Source organism: Pinus tabuliformis, chromosome 7 (assembly GCF_031772625.1).
Source record: "Pinus tabuliformis cultivar Carrire ecotype Pingquan chromosome 7, CPIR1, whole genome shotgun sequence".
In the NCBI taxonomy this organism is placed as follows: domain Eukaryota; kingdom Viridiplantae; phylum Streptophyta; class Pinopsida; order Pinales; family Pinaceae; genus Pinus; species Pinus tabuliformis.
In genome coordinates this window covers 1707313461-1707328362 of record NC_142293.1, presented here as the reverse complement: position 1 = coordinate 1707328362, position 14902 = coordinate 1707313461, and positions in this window count along the sequence as shown.

Below are 14902 nucleotides of genomic sequence, written 5' to 3'. Positions count from 1 at the left end.
GAGATGATTAATCCACTCTTCTACTTCAATGTAATTTGTTCTTTAGGGAATGGCAGAAATTAAAATTCCTTTCATCTTCTCTACTCCGCTTTTAAATTCAACCTTACGACCAAAGTTTGTAACAAGCGATGTAGAGTTGTGGATTGGATGGCTTCGGAGCTTGGGCAAGCATAACGCAGGACTATCCTATATGATAAAGAACAGTTCAATACTTTTAATTTTCTAAGTAACCTGCTATCTATTGGAAGCAGTGTTTACTAGCATATTCTCTGTATCTGTTATTAAATGGAAAGGCTATATTGCTTAATACAACTAGAAAATTACTTTACATAGCTTCTGTGCTATTTACCTGCTATAGCGGAGTGTTTATATGCATTTTATGGAATTGACGTGTCATTTTTTTTTGGACATAGCTGGACTCATCTGAATATGGGCCAAAATTCAGATTATTAAACGAATCTTTATTTGAGGTTCCAAAATTTCTAGCAGTGAGGAAGGTCATCTCTACTATATCCAGATGCGAGATGCGCTGTGGTATGATATTAAACTCTTCGGCTCATGTTTATGAGCAGAAACTTTTGGATATTTGGGTAATAAGAATAGATTTTTAGTTATTATATCTGGCCACTTCATTACTGACTAAAATTTTTTAACAATTTTTTTTTAGTATAGTAATAACTGTAAGAGAAATCAAGAGTATCATTAGTCTTGCTGTGTTAAACTTATGTTTGCGTTTTTGTTGCCTTTTGATGATAGGTATGCTTTTGTCAATCTTTAGAGTATAGTGATGTAGAGTGTAACCCTTTTAGCTTATGATAGGTATGTTTTTGTCAATCTTTTAGAATATAGGGATGTAGATTGCAACGTTTTTAGCTTGAGGAGAATCCCTTAAGTTTACTACTAACATAACAAAAGCATTACAAAAGCATTATATATCACAATTAAAGTAAAAATTATAAATAAATAAATATTTTTTATTATTAAATTAATAAATGTGAAATAAGGATATGGTTGTGTAAAAGATAATCAGATTTACATTGTATATAAGGATAGAATAAAAATGATATAATATTATGTTTTATATACCATAGTTAAGAATAAAGAATAAAGATGATGCATTTTATTTTGTATATTATAGTTGGAATAAAGATAATTTCTTAGTTGGGTTTGTCTTTAGTGGTTGAGAGGAATGGTTGTTATCTTCTCAATTGAGGTTTAGTTTTTATGTCACAAGTGATAAGATGAGCCTTGTTGTAATGATTTCGAGCTTTGTTGTTGAGTACCGAAACATATATATTCTTCATATGGAATATAAAGAATATTTCTCATGGAAAAAAATATTTCATTTAATTAACAAATGTGGAATTAGATTGGATAATAATATATTTGGTTGTATACTAGGCAACTAAACCTACTATTTTCATGTAAGAATGCTTTAAATTATATGAATCATAAACTATACTAGAAAATAAAGAAATTGATATTTGGAAAGCTCGCACATTGAGAACAATCAAAGCAAACTATGTAGAGGCTTATTGGGGCATTTTAACTAGAATACATGCAAAATTGGAAATGTATATATTTTGGTCTTGTGTGTAGTGATTTAAAAACAATGAATGTGAAAGTGACACCTCTTGTGATATTGGAATTTTATCTACAATAAAAGTAACAAGATTACTGATTATAGTTAATCTGTTTACAAGTTTATGATTGAGAGTTGTCATCAAAGAATCCTAGTAATGGTGTGATAAGGTTTGTTTACTATTACATCCCTATTCAGTGCTTTGGCTATCTTATATTTTTACAAAATAAAAGTAGATAGGTGATGTAATTCACCTTGAATAGAAATAAAAATCCACAAGATGGTTGAAGGGTGTTTTGCCACTTTTCATGAACTCCTCAATGTTTCAGTGGGGTTTCTATATCCAATATATATTGTACTAGTTCATGAAGGTTTGCTTATAAGGCTTTAAACACTTTGCAAGTTTATCTAAAAATCAAGCTTCGTTTATGACATGTTGATCCTTTTCCTTGTTTCCCTGAAGAATGAAAATGTCTCTATGTAATTTCCAACCATATAGCCACTAAATGTAACCATTGTTTCAAGCTCCTTTAGGATTTACAAAAAATGGACTTGTCTCCTTTAGTCCATTAAGAATTGACAAATTCCCTAGGAGATACAATGGGATGCTATAGGTTAAGACTATCTTAGGTAACAAGGAGCCAATGGATGGTGAGGATGGTTGGTGTGACTTCCCATGAGAAAACTTACTTTTTGAACTTTGAGAATGAGCCACTTTGTTTGGATGGCAAAATTGAAAGGAAATGTATTGATTAGAATGCAAGTGAAATATTTAAAGAAATTATTTATATCCTTTTATAATTAATAAAAGTAATAATAGTTTAACAACTAACCTTTTCCTTTGTGCCTTTAAAGGATAAAAAATTTGTAAATTATTTTATTTTATTTTTAAATAAGAAGGGAAAAATATTTTTTCCATTAAAATTGTAACACATTACAATATTAATGCATCAATGATGCTTGAAAGATATGAACTTGGCACTAGTAAGGCATTCTCGATCTCAATTCCCTGGATTTCCTAGTCGTAGGACTATTGAGAACTAGTTTACTTCATTTTCCATAACTGGACTAAAGGCCAAGAATTCATGAGAGGAAGATTTGTGAGGGAATTTGAGATGCAAAGTAATTTGAGATGAGAATTTTTGCTTTTCCTTTTTTTGTATTCCTTTTTGTCCAACATTCATTCACAATAATAGAATTGTCATTATGAGTTTCGTACTTCAACATAAAGGGGTAGTTCACTGAATTTTTCTCCTTACTCGACGCTCATAACCTTTAACAAATAATAGATAGTGTCCTTCCCTACTTGAGGGGAAACACAGTGAACTTAATGGTGATACAATACCTCTCAATTGACTCTAATGTAATGGATCACCTTTTTGGAGTACCACTTGCCTTGAATTATACATGGGACCTCTATGGGATGTATAATGCTTAAGTGAGTTCATGAAGTGCCACTTCCCCCTTGGCCTCTAGTGATTGGTCACTAGTTTCACTCACTTTTGCCCTTGAGGGACCCATCTGGGGCATTTCTTAACTTCATAGGCCCAATTGGGAGCACAAACCTCAGTTAGATTAATGATTACTTAGGATGCCTCATTTTGGGTTTGCCCAAATCCTTTGTATGGTTGTTATTTATGGATTCAATTTGAATCAAACCCCTAAAATCTTTCTTGATATCTTAGTGCAAGGTGTAACACAAGTTTTCTTAGGGTATTGTTGCCATGAATCCACAATTCACATAACAAAGACCACGTTTGGGTTAAATAATCTATGGCACTATCATACCAAACTCACAACATGAAGGTAGTAGGGGTCGTGTGATGTTTTCATATGACTCAAACCCTCTAATGACTAACTTAATGTTCTCCTATGCCTTAAGATCACTCTCATGCTTATTTATACCATTCAATTCCTCTTTGTAAAGACTCTAGAACTCTTCTAACCTCTTTTATCTTTGAAACCCATAATTTGTAGGTAAACACTTAGATTAATCACTAAACTATTTCCACCTCTCTCAAGCCTTAATGATTGTTTGAATGTCTAGAACCTATACAAGGACCTCTTGTGGCAGCTTGGCTCCAATGTTGTAGGTTTTATTTATTCATCCTAGGGCATCTTCATTGGTATAATTCTACTCATACCTTGGAAGTTTCAATTTGAAAACCTCAAGGGAGGTTCCATCATAGCAAGCAGGTATCATCCCCACTAATTGTACCAGGGTTTCTCTACGCCATATATTCATTGATTTATCTTTACATTAGTAGATCATGTATTGGTTATGTTGACTATATATCTTAGTATTAGAGATCGGTTCTAATCGTCATGCAGGGCACTGACCTTGAGAATGTAGGTTATTCTAGGATGTGGATCACTCTTGGAGACGTATCAGCTTCATCATCTACAACGTTAACTTCTGGGTGAGTTTTCTTCCTATTTCTCATTTTATTTATAAAATTAGGGTTTCCAACTCTTGAAAGAGATCTTTAGTTAATTAATTCTAGTTTGCTGTGTCCCTTAACTCATTTAATTTTTTTGTTAAAACCTAATCTGAAACCTAAGCAAAGCATTGTAATCATAGACAACCCTAGGTTATAATCTTAAGATCCTAATCAATCTAATGACTTTCCCTCCTTTTTAATCCTCTATTTCACCCTAAGGTTTCTTAGTGGTAGCTCTAAAATCGAGCAACAACTCCACTCTCCTCTTCCTTTTTGTGGTGTGGGGGTGTGCTTGGATGGGATTCCATCCAATCTTTATGTTGTGTACGACAGCACAAATCCTTTTTTTCACTACATTGTGGTGACTCCATAAGAGTGTGGTTGCCAACACTTCACTTTCTTGAGTAAATGCTCTCTCCACCCTTCTATTTTATTCATTTCCCCCTTATTCCTGGGACTACATAGTCTTGTCCTCCTCCTTCCAACCCATTTTTATCTAGCTCCACACATCTAGGAATCAACTAATGCTACCCTCAAGACATGCCCAACCTATCACATCTCACTTAGATGAGTATTCTTAACATGCTCGTCCAATAGTCACGAGTACTCATACAACAATTCCAACCCAACCTTGTAATATAGGAGGACCTACAATACTATGTGAATCAAGTTAAGGAGGACTCACCACTTTGTCCCAACATGACACCCTTTGTTGTTCTGAAGCTGCCATTTGAGTTTATTGTACAACTTTTCCATCACCTCCAAAACAAATTTACCATTCAACTCTTCCACCTTTCCATATCCCAACCATCGCAAAGGTTGTTACTTATAATTAAAAAAAAATGAGAGGCCTTGATATCCATGATAAATTTTTTAGTGAGTACCTAAAAGTTCAATTCTTATTATAGTGAGTCTTACAACACATGGGGGAGATGCATATTGAATTTAGAGATTATGTAAGGTTCTTGAACTCTTGCTTCTAGGTTTACCAAGTTGAACCTCCAACATTAACCCAAAGTCTCCCTCATTTGGAGCCTCATGCACACACCTAAGAATTGTGAGGGATATAAGAATTCCTCTCCTAAGCTAAGTACTCATGCAACTAGTTACACATACCTAAATACTAACCCTTGCCCTAGGTCAAACAAGTGGTGCAAGTATCATAAATGCAACACTCACAACATAGATGAATATTGATCCCTTCAACAAAATCATCTTCTTCTTTCTAGCAAGGCTCACAATCTTCCCCACTGGAAGTGTCTATAGTGTTAGTTATGCATTAACCAAGAGCAAGGTACCACAACTCAACGCGACACTTCTTGAATACATGTCCTTCTTCTCAACTTATGAACACCACACCTTTCCAACCATAGGCTACATTGGAAGTCTTTAGGGAACTTCCCTTGGGGCAATAATGGGGCGATGTGCCTTCTAATTCTTCAAATTCTCCCTTTTACCTTATAACATCATTGAACATGACACTTCAAGAGAGAGAGAAAAAACCTTTTGGAGGACATCTTAAACATGATGAGCAGTGGACTCCCTTGGTTGTAACGTTGCCTTCTTGCCCCTCCTCTTTTCCACCTTCACCGAGAAGGCACATGTCCTCTAAGTCATTTTGGATCACTTGATCCTTCCCTTCCTCCCCCATCATGCTTGACTCGACCTACTTAGCGTAATCACTTCTCTTCCTCTCCTTCCCTTCCCCCTTTACCCTTCCTCAATGTTTTGGTAGTAGTTCAAGATAACTTTTGTTAAACTTGGAAGAGTCCCATATATCAATATGTGTTTACCAAGTGAAATGAAGCCTAGTCCCAAGTGGGTATTTTTGTGGGGCTAGATTGGATCTCTTATTGTCAATATTGGCCATTTCCTAGCTTGGTGGCATTCTATCTTCCTTGGGTTTCTTCTCATATCTTTATATTATTTGATTCCTATCATTTTTTGTGTCCTCCTCTATTCCATGTCCTTGGGATCCTCAAGATAAGACTTGCCCCTCTACCCTAGTTCCTCTCTCCTACATTCCTTTTCTCCATTTTCTTTTATCGTAATATTAATGGCTTGATCATTTCTAGTTTGTTATCTCAAGTATGATTCTATTCGAGAAGACCCTTCCCTAGTTAGGATTATGAATTGCTTCCTTGATCTTTCTCCTACAATGTCACCTTGAGTTGGTCACCTCTTGTACTCTACAACAATATAACCCCTTTTATGGCATCGACGTCTCATCATTTGCTGGTAAATTTTTGGCATTAGTCTCCTCTATGCGTATGTTAACTTTGTGTTAGGATAGGTTTCCACATGTGCTCATATCAACACTATGTTGATGTATGTTGTTTCCCTTTCCCGCTCTCGGTTCTTCACTAATGTATGTGGCGATTGTGCTCGTGATTTTTGTATTAATGTATTTTGCATGGGATTCATGTTTTGTCCTTGACCACTGCATCGAACCTTCATGATCATGGCAACCTTGGATTAGTGTTTTTCACCATTATTGCTTGTGTCACACCCCAAAATTATGTATGCCATCTACCCTATGAGCACTAGGTCCTTTGTTGATATATGCCACCTTTGTTATCATGCTCTCTGAATGATCATAAGCGTGGAACTCCCATGTGTCATTGAATAATGTGTCATGTCTATGATTGTGATAATATTGGATTAGTATGTACCACCTCTCATGTTTGCATTAGTTCTTAATGAATATTTGTTTTCTCATGCCTTTGCCAACACCATGCCATCATCACCACCTCTCCTCTCTTTCTTTTGTTAATATTGCCATAAAATCATTGCCTCTTTTCCTTTTTGAACATATTCTCATATTCTCTATCCCTTCTTGAAGAGTTGGTGACATTATCATTTTAGCTTGGGGTAAGCTAATAAACTTTGCCAATGTAAGTACCTAGTCCATTTCAACAACACCTACAACACCGAATCTTGCCTATGGGAAGTGTACGTATCACTTACCTTTATTTACTTCTTGTTTTTATAATTGTATTCTATTGATGCTCAAAATTGTACAAATCAAGCGTCGACTATCAATCACTCTCATGGGCGAAGTGAGAGAAAAGTTAGATTGTTACTTGAATTTAAAGCCCAAGGATATTGAACTTATGTTTGTGTTTCTCATTAAGAGTAATTATTGATGAGTGAGCAAAAAGAAAGATAAGTAAATATCTAGTGAACAAACAAGTTTCCTTATTGCTTTTATTTCCTTCTTTCATTTATGTAATTTTTATGAGTTTTCATGTTTTCTCATGGATATGAAAATTGAAATCATAATTTTCTCATATTTGGGTATACCTTTTCATTTTTTTCATTATCATCAATTTGATCCACAAATATAGGCATGCTTTGAAAATGTGGAGGCACTATATGAAGGGAAAGAGAGTTGAACTTAGAACTACCATAATGACATGAAGTATTTATTTGAGCAACAAAACTTTGCTAAGAAAACTAGATGCCTGGAATTTCCATATGAATTTGATTTTAAGATAAAAAACATTAAAGGGAAAGAAGATATTCCAATTGAATGAGAAACATTCACATTGAATCTAGTTCTTAATTAGAGCTTAAAATTTTCCTATAAATGAAATCCATGGGGTCGAATTTGATAAAAATAAAGAATTTATATAGGATGAAGCCATTAATCAACCTTGTTTATATCAACTCAACATGTTAGTTGTAGAAGCCAACACCAAAATCTTGGTCAATTATGTCTAGTGTGTGAACAAGAATAGGGCATATAATGCAAAATTGGGTGCATAGGCTAAATGCAGTACACAAAAACAATACTAGGCATGCAAAGACTAGCCATTAGCAAGGTCTTTAAAACTTTGAAATAGGGAAAATCAGAAGTTTTGAAACTGTTGGTGGAAAATTATACAGGATAGAGACCTTGGGTTCAGGCATAGGGGCCAACAAAAGATCTGTTGTAGTCTAGTGCAACACCGACATTTTCACCTTACCCAAGAGGAGTAAGGCGTCTCACCTGAGGCTTGCCACGACCTTACTAAGATAGGGATTAGGACCAGGCGTCAAGGAGAGTTGTGTAAATATTATCATTCTCGTCTACTCTAGAAATCATAGCATCTGACATAAATCATCACAAAGCGTAATAAGAAAGCATCCAAGAGACAAAAGACATATACATTCATTCATAAGAAAATTTTTAAAGAGGCCCATGCAACTAACACATTTAGAACCATAAAGAAATCCCACAACTCTTCCCATTAACTTAAAGCATCATTACATTCTGGATTTATGACCATTCAAAAAGGAACAAGAGAATCAACATACAAAGTAGCTAAGAATCAAGTAAGCATAGAACAAAACTAAGTCCATTAGACTCAACGACAACATCTCGGCATATGAATTCTCTCTCCCCTTGGTTTCCTTTTCCTTTAGCTTTTATAAACTTCGCCCACCTAAACTGCCAATTTCTTCCTTAGATTCCACACCCTTGTTGCTGTTATTATTTCTTTGTGTTGCTATGAGGATCCTACTTGTGCTACATCTTGAACCGTTTCTTCGCATGCTACAAATTATCCTTTAAACAAAGGACCCAACTCTGGGACATATTGGATGGGTACGGTCTTGAATTGTGTATAGTCAACAAGGGTCGACCGCTAGGGATCCATGAGAGTGCTAGCTTACTCAATAAATTGTGTGGTATGTTCAACTGTTGGTTGGATGGGTATTGCATTTAGTAGAGCATTCCACTAATTATATGCTTCTGCGCTGAGTTGTTGTAGTTTCTGGAAATGGATATTTGCGGGTGTCTTGAGGTCACAAAGAAGAGCCTTGGTTGCACGTGGGTCATCCTCAATTTGTTGGGTCTACTTCTTGAGAATGTTGATCTGTGCAAGAAGATCTTGTTTCTGGCTGTGGTTGGGTGTGGTCAAGCCTTAATTGAACAACTAATGAACCTATTGTCGCAAAGTATAGACCATTTGATTTTTCTTAGCAAGGAACCCTGATCAGTCATGAACCTGAGTGAATATTTATTTTGCCTATCATGTAGCCCGATGAAGGGAGTTCTTCAAATAAACCACATTAGTGATCCTCTGCTCAATGTCACTAGCATACTGGGTGGTTGGATCAGGGAGCACTCTTTATCTTGCTGCAATATTCTTTTGAAGCTTCCTATTTGCTGAAACAAGGTCGGTGCATGTAGTGTGGATGTGATCATAACAATCTAGCAGAGTGCATGTTGAGAATTCCTCTAGTCCGTTTTGTACTACGTCAACAACGATAGGCTAAAGAGACTGGAATTTGGCGTTGATATCATCAATTTGTTGTTGTAACGCTTGATTTTCCTAGAGAAGTTGATTTCGTTTGGCCACAATAGAGATAATTTGATGTTGTTGTTGCTCATGTTCCACTGTCAAGGAATTGTGCAGCACCTCTGCTTGGCAAGAATCCAGTTGAATAAAAGTAAATAATTGAGAGGATGACCAGCTCTAAAGGTCATTAGGTTTCATGGTAGCAGGGGGAGAGTATTGGGCTTGCATCGGTTGTCCAGTGGCAACCAATGTATCAAATTGTCCTTAGGGTGAAGTCTCCCATTGTAAGGTCTTTGAAATGTGGTTTCTGGTGTGGTCTGAAACATAATGTGTTGGCAAAATGTGAATGGGTTGTAGGTCTGAGGTGGGACGATTATAACTTCTTGGCCCTGTGAATTAGAGTTAATATGCTAGTTGGTTGTCGGTCATGGGATTGATGCTAGTAACAAAGATAACAAAGGTATGTTAACCAACTCCACATTTGTAGGTTGAACATCGAGTGTGTCTTGGTTAGTGTCAATGATGGATTGAATTACAAAATCAACCTCCATCTCGGTCTCAACACTGAGGAAGTTGTCGGTCAAAGGAAGGTTTGAAATGGTTGCGGAGGGGGAGGTCGTGCAGGGTGATGGGTTGTGAGACGTTGGGGACACAGTGGAGGTGGATTGCGATATTTCCTCAATGATTTGGGTGTTGGCGAGAGAATGTGCTCCTTCGCTAGTAAGATTGAAGACCTGAGCAAAGGTAACTTTAATGGGTTTTTGAGGAAGTGATGGAGGTCAGGTAGTAATTAGATAAGTGTCTTGGACTGTGGTTTCAGTAACATAATGAGGGCCCACTGGGGGTAGTGAGGCAACCACTGGGCTGAATGATAAAGTACTAATCGGAATAACATTAAGAAATTCAGAGAACATGGGCAAGGAACTTACTAACAACCTAAGACCCTCCAGGATGTTGCGAAATGATGTCATCGTTGTCTCAAATCTCTTCAAGATAGGATTGAGCGTATCTTCTACTACTCGCTTCCAGGAGGCGGAGGGGCTCTCTCCAAGTATTGGTTGTGGCAACATCCCTTGAAAATAATATGTCTTCTTGTTGTCCCAGACCTCACCAACAACTCCAGTTCAGGACAAGACTTCAGTGTAGAACGCCTCTTCCGAGAGAATGAAAGGTAGAGCGCGCATTTGGAAGGTGTCCAGGTGAACAACCTTGGGCTGAATCTAGGTAGTGCCATGGTGAACACTAAACCTTATGGCATGTGAATGTTCATCTAAAATCAACTGCGGGATTTTGGGGACGACTTGGTGTCAAAGAGAATATTTTCATACCATCCTGCGAAGGAGGCCTTATTGGTTTCCTTATTGTTTGGGTCCCTTGAGGTTTGCCATGGGGAATACCTAAGTGATAGGGGTTGATCTTCATAGAATGGGGCTAGCTCTCTGCCTTCGAGAGGACACCACTTCATCATTTCCAGAGAGACAACAAGATATCCATAGATGAAGTATGCTGCCTTCTTTTACACATCCTCGTAGGCTTCAAAAATTTCATTCAATAGAAAACTACACCATTTCAATTGGTCTCCCTTTTCACAAGTTTCCACCATCGAGATGGTATCCAGAGTACATTCGCCCTTTGTGTAATGGTGCATTATTTTCCCAACAATTATGTAACAAGCGAATTTCATGGAGGGAATGTTAATGGGACCAATCTTGGCTCATTTGATGCCACGCTTAGTAGCATACTTGGTGTATTATTTGTTGTCACTTGTTTTCTTCCCACACTTAGAGGTAGTCTCAAAGGTAGACGACATTGTGGCTCATGTAGAAGATAGCCCCATCAATTTTTGAATGTCACTAGCGTGTATGGGGTATTCCCTTTCGAGCCAAAGAGAACCTCCATGCAGCCGACTGATAAAGAACTTGGTGCATTGCATGGTTGCTTGAGGTGCCAAATAATGGTAAATTCATTAAATTCAACAACGTGGACTATTGTATTCCTTAGAAATCGTCTTTTATTCTTGCAAGAATCGCTGCCATCTTGTCAGTTGCACTCTCTATGAAAACTTCATGCTTGAGCTCAGGGAAATGGAAGGAATCTGATAAATCATTGTCAACGAGCTTGGACTTCTCGTATTTACGAAGGAGAATTTCAAATTTTATCACTCTAGGGTCATATGGGGGGGTGGGAATAAACATTTTTGATACCTTAGTGATGACTATAACTCGACGACTATACATAACAGACATAGGGGGCTTGAATTTGGATTGAGGACCAGGGGAATTCGACAATGAAGCTAGAGTGAGCAGTTCAACCACCTAAGCTTTTACAATGGAGATCTTAATGTTGGCATGCAAACTATATAGAAAGTCTCAACACGATGCTTGTGATTAGACTGTTTAACTAATAAATATGCAACTTGCTATACTTGATTCAAATCATGGCATTAACAACGACTGTGACCTGGACCTGATCTAGATGATGCAAAAACTCAAAAGGCAGATGATCATGATGGTCAATTATTACAAGATGATGGAAAAAACCAAAAAGATGATAACTAGAATGTGTTAGGGATATTACAGGAGATATTTAAACCAAATTCGAAAAGACGTAGGGAATTATTATTAATTATGGCAGATAAGACGACTTCCCTGTGTGCCTCCCCAACCACAATTAGTTATGATGAGGTGCACTCAACTAACTAATAGACCTGACACAAGTAAATTTATTCACAACTAACATAATTGACTTGACTTCAAATTTGACTAACTGACTCTATCCTAAACCTAACTATGATCCCCTTTCAGAGATTAAATCAATTTTATTAATAAGAGGTTGGGCCATGGAAGGGCTTCAAGCGTGCGACATTCACCCACCTCGACAATTAAATTTCGTCCAATTGCGTGAATTTAACCACTCATGACTCTCACACCTACACAACAATGAATGGTCCCAACCAGTGCATTTGGAGCTTCCCAGGATGTTTCAAAAACTTACTATCATACATGAGAACCTTATCCTTGACTGCGAAGGAATTCCTCTTGATGTGTTGGTCATGCCATGCTTTATGTCTCTCCTTCTCAATAGTCTGGTGAAAATTTTCCATAAACCTGGCTTCATCCAACTCCCATAGTTCATCCAGTCATTTTGCAATTGACTCATCCTCTAACATCTAAGTGGCTCGCATAATAAAGAGGCTGGAAATTTTGAAATCGGCATGTACTATGAATTCTCGGCCATAAATAAGATGGAGCAACATATATTTGTGCAAGTGTTTGACGATGGTGATGGGCCTCCAAATTAGACATAATTTAAGGCCCATCAAACCATCCTTAAGCACATTAAACCTCTCTTTTTGCATTAGATAATATATTTTTAACTTTAATATGTTCATTAGGAAAGTTTATGGATAATTGTATATTTGTGCCTAATATTATTTATTTTTGTGGAATATTATGAGAATATTGGGCAAATTATAGAGATTTGGAGGAGGAGATAATATAAGGATCTCCTCCCTACTACAAGAGGATCAATATTAAATAATAAATCAACAAGATATTCTGGAATTATGGCCTGGAGCTCCAATGACTGAGAAAATCTAGGAATGTGTTCCCTGTCATTTAATGCAAATTCCTAGTATTGGGAACCAGATCCACTAATCAAAGGATTTTGGTGGGGAAAGCTTCCTCCTTTCATGGGGAATGATTCCTAATCATTTTGTATAAGTACCAAGTTGAATTTGCCTCTAGGGGTGGATTTTTCTTAGTCTTCTTGTGGAGAGAACTCGTATTTTTGCAGTTCCACTTTCATTTCTTGCAGGGATGTAATTTTATTTATGGAAATAATGAATATTGGTGCCATGTTCAGCTTCTAAATCTTGGTATCCTCCATAGGACTCTGAGTTTTCTTGGGCTTGGCCATCCCAGGAGCCTCAGAGCCCTTTTGTTGCAGCTCCACTTTCATTTCTTGCAAAGATGTAATTGTATTGATGGAAATAATGAAGATTGGTGCCATGTTTAGCTTCTAAATCTTGGTCTCCTCCATAGGAATATGAGTTTCCTTGGGCTTGGGCATCCTAGGAGCCTCAAAGCCCTTTCAGTTCTTAGTCTTCTTGTGGAGATAACTCATATTTTTTGAACTCCACTTTCATTTCTTGTAGGGATGTAATTGTATCGATGGAAATAATGAAGATTGGTGCCATGTTCAGCTTCTAAATCTTGGTCTCCTCCATAGGACTTTGAGTTTCCTTGGGCTTGATCATCCCAGGAGCCTCAAAGCCCTTTTGTTGCAGCTCCACTTTCATTTCTTGCACAGAAGTAATTGTATTGATGGAAATAATGAACATTGATGCTATGTTCAGCTTCTAAATCTTGGTCTCCTCCATAGGACTCTGAGTTTCCTTGGGCTTGACCATCCCAGGAGCCTTAGAGCCCTTTCACTTCTTAGTCTTCTTATGGAGAGAACTCGTATTTTTTTAGCTCCACTTTCATTTCTTACAGGGATGTAATTGTATTGATGGAAATAATGAATATTGGTGCCATGTTCAACTTCTAAATATTGGTCTCCTCCATAGTACTTTGAGTTTCCTTGGGCTTGGCCATCCCAGGAGCCTCAGAGCCCTTTCACTTCTTATTCACATGCATCTCTTGTTCTTGTCTTTTTCTATTTCTGCGTTTAGTATTAATGATTTCTTGTTTTAGGATTGGGTTAAATGGTTGAAGTAAGTTATTTTGTAGGATAAAAAACATCATTTCATCATTGGAACAATTTTGGAATGTCATAGTGATCATTGAGCTGCTTCAATTAGTTTTGCTTATCAAATCTAGATTTCTGGAAGTCCCTTGTGGCAAATAACAGTAAATTTCTGCAATTTTTTAGAGCATGTTAACGAACTTCAATCGAGTTGATTCCACTTGCATTAGATCACAAAACATTCTAGTTAATAACAAAATCTACCCCATTTCGTTTGCACTTGATTAAGTTAGGCATTTTATATATTTCCTAGCTCACTAGTTCTCGAATTTCTAGATTTTAGACTAGAAATTTTCTGCTATTTTTTAGCATGGGTTAACATAGGTCTTTTTGAGTGATTCCACTTGGAATGGAGACCTAAGATAGCCTAGTCAATAAAAAAAATTGTCCCATCCAATTTGGATTTGATTTTCTTGGTCATTTGGTGAATTATAGTTTCAGGTAGTAAATCTGCAGTTTCCTGTAGTAACTACAGGATCTCATGTAACAGCCTTCCAACATGTGTATAGTTGCCCAAATTTTCTCAATAATCTTGGTTATTTTCCCTTAGTGTTGAATCAAGACCCATAGGCTCTAAATCAATGATTATGGAAGATTAAATACCACTTAGAACTTGCCTCTTTACCCATGCAAAACATTTCATTGATTTGGGCTAATGGACAAATTTATGAAATAGATAATACAATGATGATTTCCATATCCAATAAACTCTATTAATGGTTGACATTTAGTTCATGATCTTTACTTTGTGCAATTATAATATGTTTATTTCTTTGTATTTTCTTTCTTGCAATAGGTTAAGGTTTCTATTTCGAGCATTTCATTTTCTGTAATTATTTTAGGAT